This window comes from Oryzias melastigma, unplaced genomic scaffold (assembly GCF_002922805.2).
Source record: "Oryzias melastigma strain HK-1 unplaced genomic scaffold, ASM292280v2 sc00260, whole genome shotgun sequence".
In the NCBI taxonomy this organism is placed as follows: Eukaryota; Metazoa; Chordata; class Actinopteri; order Beloniformes; family Adrianichthyidae; genus Oryzias; species Oryzias melastigma.
In genome coordinates, this window is record NW_023416894.1 from 416,051 (window position 1) to 425,722 (window position 9,672).

At 35.1% G+C, this 9,672-nt stretch overlaps 1 long non-coding RNA gene across 1 annotated transcript; it reads left to right on the top strand.

The window, feature by feature from the left end:
* The first annotated feature begins 3,962 nt into the window (after positions 1-3,962).
* On the top strand, positions 3,963-9,433 carry LOC112141630. The gene is made up of 5 exons (XR_002918433.2): positions 3,963-4,014; positions 4,521-4,679; positions 5,562-5,623; positions 7,296-7,387; positions 8,796-9,433. It is a non-coding gene; the product is annotated as an uncharacterized LOC112141630 (long non-coding RNA).
* Positions 9,434-9,672: the final 239 nt, after the last annotated feature.

Sequence of the window (9,672 nt, forward strand, 5' to 3'; positions counted from 1 at the left end):
ACAATGTTGCACAAAAGTGTCTATAATTTGTTGCACAAAATAAGAAAAGTTGTTTAGTATGATTGTGTTTAAGGTAAAAAAGACAAATTGGGATATATTTCCCCCCAAAACATCTTCTATATAATGGTAGTTATTAGAGAGGGTTTTTACCAATTTTCGCAGTATCGCGATATTATCGATATCGTGAGCCATGTATCGCGTATCGTATCGTATCGTATCGTGAGGTACCCAGTGATTCCCAGCCCTAGTACACACATACAGCATGTGACTAAAATGTTTTTTATCGTAAATATGTGCAAAAAACAAACACAAATTAGTGGGAGATATGAATTAATTTACCATTACTGAAAAAAATAATAGTATCAAACTGAATGTTCATATTTTACCATATAAATATTTAATGTGCCATACATTTTAAAATGAATAAAAATACAACTTTATGAATTTTTATTATCACATTTATGCTCTTTGAAGGGAGTAGGCCATTTGTTTGTTACCAGGGATGCACTGACGTGGAAATTATGGGCCAGAGCCTAATAGTTAAAACATTCAGCCGGGCCGGCTAGATACCAGATATCAAATCAGGATGTTTTTATTTATTTATTTATTTTTTATTTTTGTCTAGTTTTTTGGAATACATTTCAAAAGTTTTTTTAAGAAGCACATTTTTATTATATGTCTTAAGAATTCTAGTTTTTTTCTCTTTTACCCCTGAAATTTTGAATTTTGCGGATCATTGGATTTTTGTGGAAAGCTGCAGGGGTATTGAAACTAGGAACTTAACACTGAAACCATACAATGTTGAACACGTAAGGATTGTTGCTGACACCACTAGCCTTCCCTAAGCCTGCACAGCCATTTCTTTGTCGTATTCCACCCTTGCTGTTCCGGGTGTTTATATTTTACATTTTTCCAATATTCAGCCAAACATTCGCCACATCTCTATTTGTTAAAATGTATGTTGTTATTTCAAAGACACTGCAGTATGTTTTGATAATTTTATTTCAGTGTTGGAAAGAAAAATACATTGTTCTAAAAATGTTTTAGGGAATATCAAAATATTTATTGGTTTTATTTCCCCTGCTGGACTACCAGCCCTAAAAAGCATATTGAATGACTTTTTTTCTTTTTTTTTGCCTCAACAGAATACAACACCATCTATCTACTGATTTGGACTGCATTGCTGACACAAGGTAAGATCAAACTAGTAATGGTTTGTAGGGATGTCCTGATCAGGTGTTTGTGCTGTATTCTACATTAAAAATGTTTTCATCCACTTATGATATGCAGAGTTTTATTCAATTTTTTATCTGGAATGATAAGGTTGACAAAAAAAAACGCATATTATAATAAAAATGAAATCAGATAATGATCAGAAGACGCACAAATTTTAATTTAGTTAGCAGCGACAATCATGTGATCTGATCGGGCCATCCCTAATGATTAGGTTTAACTTGTCACATAATTTCTTTGTGTTGCAGTTTTGTTTGTTTTGACTTTTATTTGTATGTTCCAGGTGCCACAATATGATATGGAGGTGTAAGATTTGTAGTTTTGAGTCAGAAAAGAGGCTGGGGTTGTTAAAACACTACAGACTAAAGCATGGAAATGGTAGTCGCAACCAGTCAAACCCTTGTCTTTACACAAATTGCCCTTGCTCTTTTACAACATTTAATTCCCTCCACATCCACTTGTATCGTCACCATGTGGAGATGGTCCCACAAGGTGGACCTCTTTCATTTACTTGTTTACTTTGCTGCTCTGGTTTTTTTGGTTCACAGAAGCAGTATTCCGAGCATCATGGCAACCATTTAAGGAAGTTTGAAGTAGTTGCATGCGTCTTCAAAAACTGTGACTTTAGTACAAATATTTATTCCACCTTTGCTACACACAGACACAGAAATATTGTGTGAAAACATCCTGTCCAACCACATCTGTCAGTTGTCCATTACCATTGGAAACAGGAAGGCGCTCAAAGCTGATCCTTGATAGAATCCCACCTCCACTTTGACAAAGGCTTTGTCAGCCCTACAGCACACCTAGTTGCTCTAGATTTCCCTTATTCTTAACCAATGAGCATCATCATACTTCTCCATTCCTCAGGTATCTTCTAACCACCTAGAATCATGATAACAACCCAATAAAAAATGCCACTGCCATTTCTCCTAGACACTTTAATTTCTCCACAGGTATGTCACTTGGACTAAGTGCATTTCCACTCATCCTCTTCAATACCTGCGAACAATGCCCTTCCTGACACATCCCTCTTTATTTTTCCAGGCTCAGGACGGCTCAATGAGACCTTGGCAAGGGTCCCTTTGTGGCTAAATTTTGCCATTACCCATAATTTTATACATTGTATCTAATCTTTATCAGATCTTTCTTTACCTTCATACCTTTTGTCTCAGTTTTTCTATTTTCACCAAGTAATTATCACCTAACTTAATTTTAACCGCAATTAAATAAATGGTTACATGTGGGGTAACACTATTTTAATCGGGATGTATTCTTATTTCTAATTGCAGCTTATTTGTTTTCTCAGGGTGTTGGCCAAGAAGCAGCAAACGAAGACTTCAGCAATCACCTGATGAAGATCGCGGTCATCCATCCCAATGTGGCACGGGACAACGAAGATGTATATGTGTCAGTCATTGTTGAGGGGACTGAAGTAGAGGATTGCAAAACTGTGACAAATGCTTGCCTCCTACTGATGGGTGTAATTTATGCTGTCAACCTAAGTTACCCAATGAAGCTGAAATATACATTTGAGGTATTTCAGAAGCTGTTTCTTGAGCTCGACAACCTTAAAATGTCAGCAAAGGTCCAGTCTCTCCACAAGAAACTTTCACAGTGAGTGTTTTTTTTTTTGTCTAGCAGTTTGCTTATATTTTGTTAGTGTTGTCTAGCACAAAGGGTGTCGGGGATTTCAAATATTAGGTCTGTGTAAACAAGCTCCTGTTATGACCATCCTGATGCTAGCAAATGTCTTTCCATGAAAAACTGCAGTATTCCAATGTTATTTTTGATTGTGTTCATTGCAAACAAATCGCATTTTGTCATTTTTCTATACCCACTTCGTGAATGCAAATTTTTTATTTTGTTTTTTCTATATCCAGAAGGACGGACGTGCTTTATTATTTAGTTTCTAAAAGAGAAAATGTGATGTATTTACAGAAATGTTAAAGAAAAAAATCGCACTGTCATTTTGTTTGATTATATACTGGAAATGTTAAATAAAGAACGATTTAAAATATATCCTATGCTTCAAAAATTATTTAATGTAGTAGTAAAAAATACTTATATCAGTTCATGTTAACTAACATTTCATTTCTAAATATTACTTATATAAAATGTGACAGTTACTTAAAGAAATTAAAGTAATATTTGCTTGGGTTTTGTAAATTGGAAGCAATGGTAATGCAAGTGATCTAGAATCTATGAGCAAGTATGGCCCTTGAAATTAACTTGTGCATTTTTCATAAACAATAAATAATAGGATTTTCCAAGTAAATATTACTTAGATATAGCCTGAGTAAATGTTACAAGCACTTTCTGTGTGGAAAAACTTTCCTAACTTTCTATAATTAAATGGCACTCCAAATTTGTTTCAGTGCAGTCCTTAAGCTAGTTTTTAAACTTTATTTTGTCCAAATTATTTTATGCTATTTGTTTAGGTCTATGTTGGATATGTAAGGACAGTGAAAGTAAACCACCCCAAAGGTACATGTCAAAAGTAATTTATTATCATGTACACTCAAAAAAAGGAAAAGAACACCTTGTAAATCAAAATAAAATATTATTTGTAATATGTACATAAGAAAATTATGTTTTCAGTGTAAACATATGAAATTCATGTAGCATCAATGTGATTTCTCTTTGTTTCATATTTATTTAATTTATTCATGTTGAGTTTACTTGAAGAAATCATGTTCAATCTAAAAACCGGAAGACGCAAAATGAGAGGGAAAAAAACGGAAACAGTTTTACTTTCCATGGATCCTCTGCATTGACCAGGTAAGATTAAAACAATCCTCCCTAATCCTTGTGAATGCCATCGGTATTTTGTGTTAATATGCCGTTCGTGGCTCATTTAAATGTTATATAATTATTTAATTGCGGTTGTGAGCAGTTATGATAAACATAATTTGTCTAAAATATGATCGTTTATATGTACACGCATAGTAAGCTAGCTGCAGTGAATGATTGACGTATCTCCTTTCTTACTACTTTCCCTGTAATTTCGGAATTAATTACTATTAAGTTGCAAGATGTTTCAGTATAAAAAAATAAATGTAAGGAACAATGATGACCAATAACTTTTTGGATTTCCTTAAATCATTTAAGCCTCACTTCCCTCTTTTTCCGTTTTATCTCTTGTTAATAATACGTGTCCTTCTCGAATGATAGCGCATTTATTTATTGATTTGTGTTCCTCAATATATACTGAGAATGTTTTAATCACCAGTTATGGTGAACGCTTTCTGAAATTTATAGTTACTTTTTCGTTTTTGTGTCCGCAGACCGGTCTCCCTTAAGACCTCCCAGCTGCTCGCGCAGTGTTTTTGAATGCAGCATTACAAGAGGCACGCGGGGCTGAAGGTAACATGGCGGATGGACAGAGCTCCGTCACGATCGACATCTGCTGAATACCAGAAGCGGACGTTGGTTTGTTAAAAGAGGTGAGTCCCTGGCATAATATGAATTAATGTAGGCGTTTTGTCTAGAACTTTCTTGTATTTTGTTTATCCGTTGAGGCCCCGGGGTTGCTAGAGCTCGTTTCGGGCGGCTTCTGCTGGGTGAGTGCGCGATACACTCCCGACACAGCGCCAGCACGTCTGACCCGCTGGAGGCTGACTTTCTGCGGCCAGCCTCCAGCGGGTCAGCGGAGCTCTTTCGCTTTATACTTTATACCGGCAGACAGAAAGCTGCTGTGGGGTGCGGTCATTCGACAGGTCACCTGCCGCCGCGTACTTTTGAATATTATGAATACAATGCTAACAGACTCGCTGTGTGGGAATCAACTTTTGCGATAAATTCTTGTTTTGTGCGGTAGCCTCCTTTTTTCCCTGTCATGTAGCACACCGCTGAACTACTTTTTGGCGCACAGCTGACTGATAAGTAACTCAGAGGATCCCGTTGCCTTTAAAATCAAATTATTTTTCAGAATAATATTGTTTCGAAGTAGTCAAGTTACTTCCCTGACTAAAAACGCTACAGCTCAAAGTATAGCTGAAAAAATCTGGTTGTTTTCCAAAATAAAAGCATGTTAAGGGAAAAAAAACAAAGGTATCATTATTACTTCTATGGCCTGTTGTTGGGACCTCTGAAACAAATCAGAAATAACTTTTTGGGTTGTCGGCTCTGTCTGCCCTGATGCCTATAATGGATTGTATATTTGATGAAGACATCAATACTAAAATTATTTCTCAACAAATAAAAGCAATTGTTTGGAGAAATATTATATTAAATATCTCTTTAAACATAGGGGTTTGTTTGTATTTATATCAATACAATAATATTGATCTTGTCTATATTGACTGATTTATTTTTGTTTTAAACAGAAACTGCAGTTTGTGAGGGTTCAACACCTGCCAGCTGAGGAGACGTTTCCTGCCTGCCCTCTGTAAGAAAAAAATGTGTCATTTGCTAAATGTAAGCTGCTGGTTCTTTAAAAACTATGTAAAAAAAAAAATAAATATTTTAACCTTATATTAAAGAGTCTACTAGATCAGTGTTTTTCAAATAGTGTGCCATGAGAGATGGTCTGGTGTGCCGAAGGGAAATTACCAATTTTCACGTATCTAAAACATTTACCATCACTATCAGCTTCGTTTTCGTCCAAACGGCCCTGATTTAACACTGGGTAGTTTTGAATATGCAAGATGGTAAAATAAAAATCTCTTTGATTCTATAAATGACTAATCAGAACGATGTTACTGCAATCCAGCCGCAAAACTAGCCTCAAACTCAGCTTTTAGAAATGTCCCTCCCCCTTCAGCTGTCTCCGCCAATCATTGTTGGAGGCTTGATCACAGGTCATCAATCTGACCAATCAGAAGTGGTTATTGTCCTCACTTGTTCTGATTCGGCTCATAAAGTCTCTCAGTTCCAACTAAAATAACAGGTAAAGCTCGTGTTTAGCGGTGTAGCTTCCAGCGGGATCCGACGTCAGACAGTTTAAAAAGTGAACAAAAGAATGAAGCTCAGAAACGTCAGTATGCCGACATCTGCGTGAGTTTATGCACTACAGCCCCCATGATGCATTGGGTTAAGTGCGTGCACTGGGTGGAGGGAGAGGGGCTTGCACGTTCAGCAGCGCAAGAGCCAAATGGGGAGAGAGAGATAGAGAGAAAACATCCACACAAAATGAAAAGAAAAAGACGATAAAAACTGGAATCATTTGACTTTTATGTATGAAGGAACAATCTGCAGGAAATATTCTATATGTATATATATTCTGTATATATTTATGGCTCCACAACCAACCTGTCCAGACACCTGAGAACTGGGAGAATCTACTCTAAAACTGAGCAGATCATCACTGAGAGAAGAAACAGATGACATCCTCAAAGCTGAAACTCTTTTGTCTTTCTTAATGTTAAAGTGGATAAAAGTCTTGATTTAGTGGTTTTTGCACAATTAAATATATATTTGGGTTGTGGTTGCAGAGTTGTGGGTTGTTCACTAAAAAGAAAAAAGCTTAAAATGTGTAGAGTTAAAAACTGAATAGTTAATAGTTAGTTCTTTTACCATTAATTTTGTACATTCTATCTGGAAGGGATAAATAACAGCATATACATAATTTAAACTTTATATTAAGAAAATCATATTTACATCATGGATTTTGTGCATAATCTTATCTAGTAGTTTATAATGAATCAAACAAAGCAAACAACAACCTAAAAAGCCATTTGGTAGCCAAAAGAGACGCTGTTTTAGGAAAATGAATGCAAAAGAATTGAATTTTGAGCCAGAATTCTTTTTTATAGATTTTTTTTTAATCATTCATTAATGATAATAAATGTAGACTGTTTAGACTGTTACGTTTAACTTAAGCAAATTGAGTAATGATGCTTCCCACTAGTATAAAATAATGTACACTAGATTGTGGAATGACTGTACATCAATACAGATTAATTTTTTTCCCTTTTTGGATGCTAGTGTGCCGCGGGATTTTTTTCATGGAAAAAGTGTGCCTTGGCTAAAAAAAGGTTGAAAAACACTGTACTAGATCATTCAATATATGTTTAGCCTCTTATCCCTCTATTTTTTTTTCTCTTAACTTGCACATTTAGACTGACAGCACAGATGTGGGACGTAAATGACCCTCAAGGGCCTTTGTGTTTACATGAACGAAGATCCAGAGAGGCTGGTGAGAGAATACAAGGTATGTTGGTCTGGTTATACTTTATTCTTTTTACATTTTACTGTAAAATAAAATAATAAAACACATTTATACAGAAAAAGAAACTGGAACGCTTAACCAAATGCCTGTTTCTCCAACTAAAACAAGCGTCTACATTTTTGCAAAGATGGATGTACATATTGTGTATTTCCCTTTAGTAGCTTCGGCATTCATAGTCAGAATGGTTATGGCTAATTGGTTCATTTTGCGGTAAAATTCGGTCAAAAATGTAGACAACACTAGATAAAAATTTCAGGATTTATTGAAATGATGAGGACATTGTTATGATTAGCACTGACTGTAAATGTCTTTGTTCCCTTTGAAGAATCATAAATCTCCATCAAAAATCCTCCTCGCTGCACCCGCCGTGTCTGTAAAACACTGCACGGAGAAGACTGATAGACCGTAATGTCACGCTGAAAAAACTCCACTAAACAGTGAGACAGCGACAGGTGAACTGCGATATAGCGAGGGAAAACTATGGTAGTGAGAATGCCCTCCCAAAGTTTGGTACATCAGGGTGGGATGGCAATGGATGCGACCTAGACAGACACCACTTCCTAGCATAAAAGATGTCACATCACTTATTATCCTAAAATCATGGGAAATCATGTCCCGGTCACCAATGAGCTCAAAGCCTGCCCCCACGCAAAGTAGGATCAGCTCAGCAGTCATGACTGAACTGAAACTGAGAATTGAAAGAAAAGAGGAAGAGTCGAAAAAAAAAATTGTTGAAAATCCAAATAAAGTTTTATTTTTATTTAAGTTAAACATTTGAAATTAACTTTTTCAGTATTTATTTCAAGTTCTCAAAATTTGTTTTAACTTATAATATAAATGTACAAGTTTATTTTTCACATTTTCAATAATTCCTTCAAGTTTTCATTTTGTACTTCTAAATTTAAACCTGTTTTCAAACGTTAATTTTCTTTTTGTTTTTTTTTACCAAATTTCTAATCTGGTTTTTCACTCGCTTTAAGCGCGGCATGTAGAATAGAATAGAATTCAACTTTTTTGTCATTGCACATGTACACAGCAACGAAATGCAGTTTGCATCCATCCAGAGTGCTTTAGCAGGTATAAATATTAATCTACAATGTGCAAAGTGGAATAAATAGCAGTGAGAAGGTATAAACAAGTATTTACAGAATGAAAAATGTACAGGTGAAATTCTACATATAAAGTGCCGGTAGTACGGAGGTAGTGGTGATTCAGTCCATGTGTAACGGATCGTGTCACGATTTAGATCCATACAGATCACAGATTATCCATGGATCTTTAAGATGATGCTAATTTAAGCCCACACACTACTTGTTATCCTGTAGTTTTTAATGACAATTTACTTATTTACATTGTATTTGAATCTACCCTTTTCCCCCTTGTTTTACAGAGGGATGACATCTCAGAAGAGGCTCTGGCATAAGGACTCTTTGGGATCTTTGTCATTCAACACACTGGTGCAGACCCAAGTGATGACCTGGCGACTGGATGAATGATCTAAAAGTTGTAAGCCTTGAAGTATCAGTGCTGTTTGGGCTCCTGTATTCTTTTAGATCTGAGCTACTCACCAGAGTTGAAAGGGTTGTTCAAATCCAGTTACAAAACCTTGCTTAACTAATGCTTCACTATTCTCAGTACTATTACCATTTACACTTGAAAATTGTTCCGTTTTAGCACTTTAAATATTTTGTGCAGATAAGAATGTACTATTTTGCATGTTTACAATATTTTTAATTATTGTAAAAGTTGTGACTTTTTGAAACCCAGAATAATCTACTAACTGTAAAAAATGTAAATTTTGCATTTCTGCACATTTTCGTATTTCTTTTCTTATCTTGTGGTCTAATGAGTGTTTCGAAAGGGCTTTAGTCAGAGGAAAATAATAGGACTTGATTTTATTTTTTAAAAGTTAATATTAATATTTGGATGTCCCTTCAGTCATATGACAAGATTATGACTTTGCTGTTGTGACCTTTGCATTGAACTGCCTATGTGACAGTTTTGGAAAAATAAATTTTGAACATCTCATCATTGTCTTTCTCCTTTATTTTAATTTGTCTGTAACATGTAACTTTTACATAATATTTATTCTTTAGTTGAACATAAATATAATATTGAAAGGATTTCCACGTGATTTAAACCTGTTGCCTGAACAATAATCAATTACGTTGGATGGATTTATTTTGATTGTGTAAATCCAATCAAATTTACAACTATTCCATTAACATTCAATAATTATGTTGACCTAATTAGATAATATTATGTTA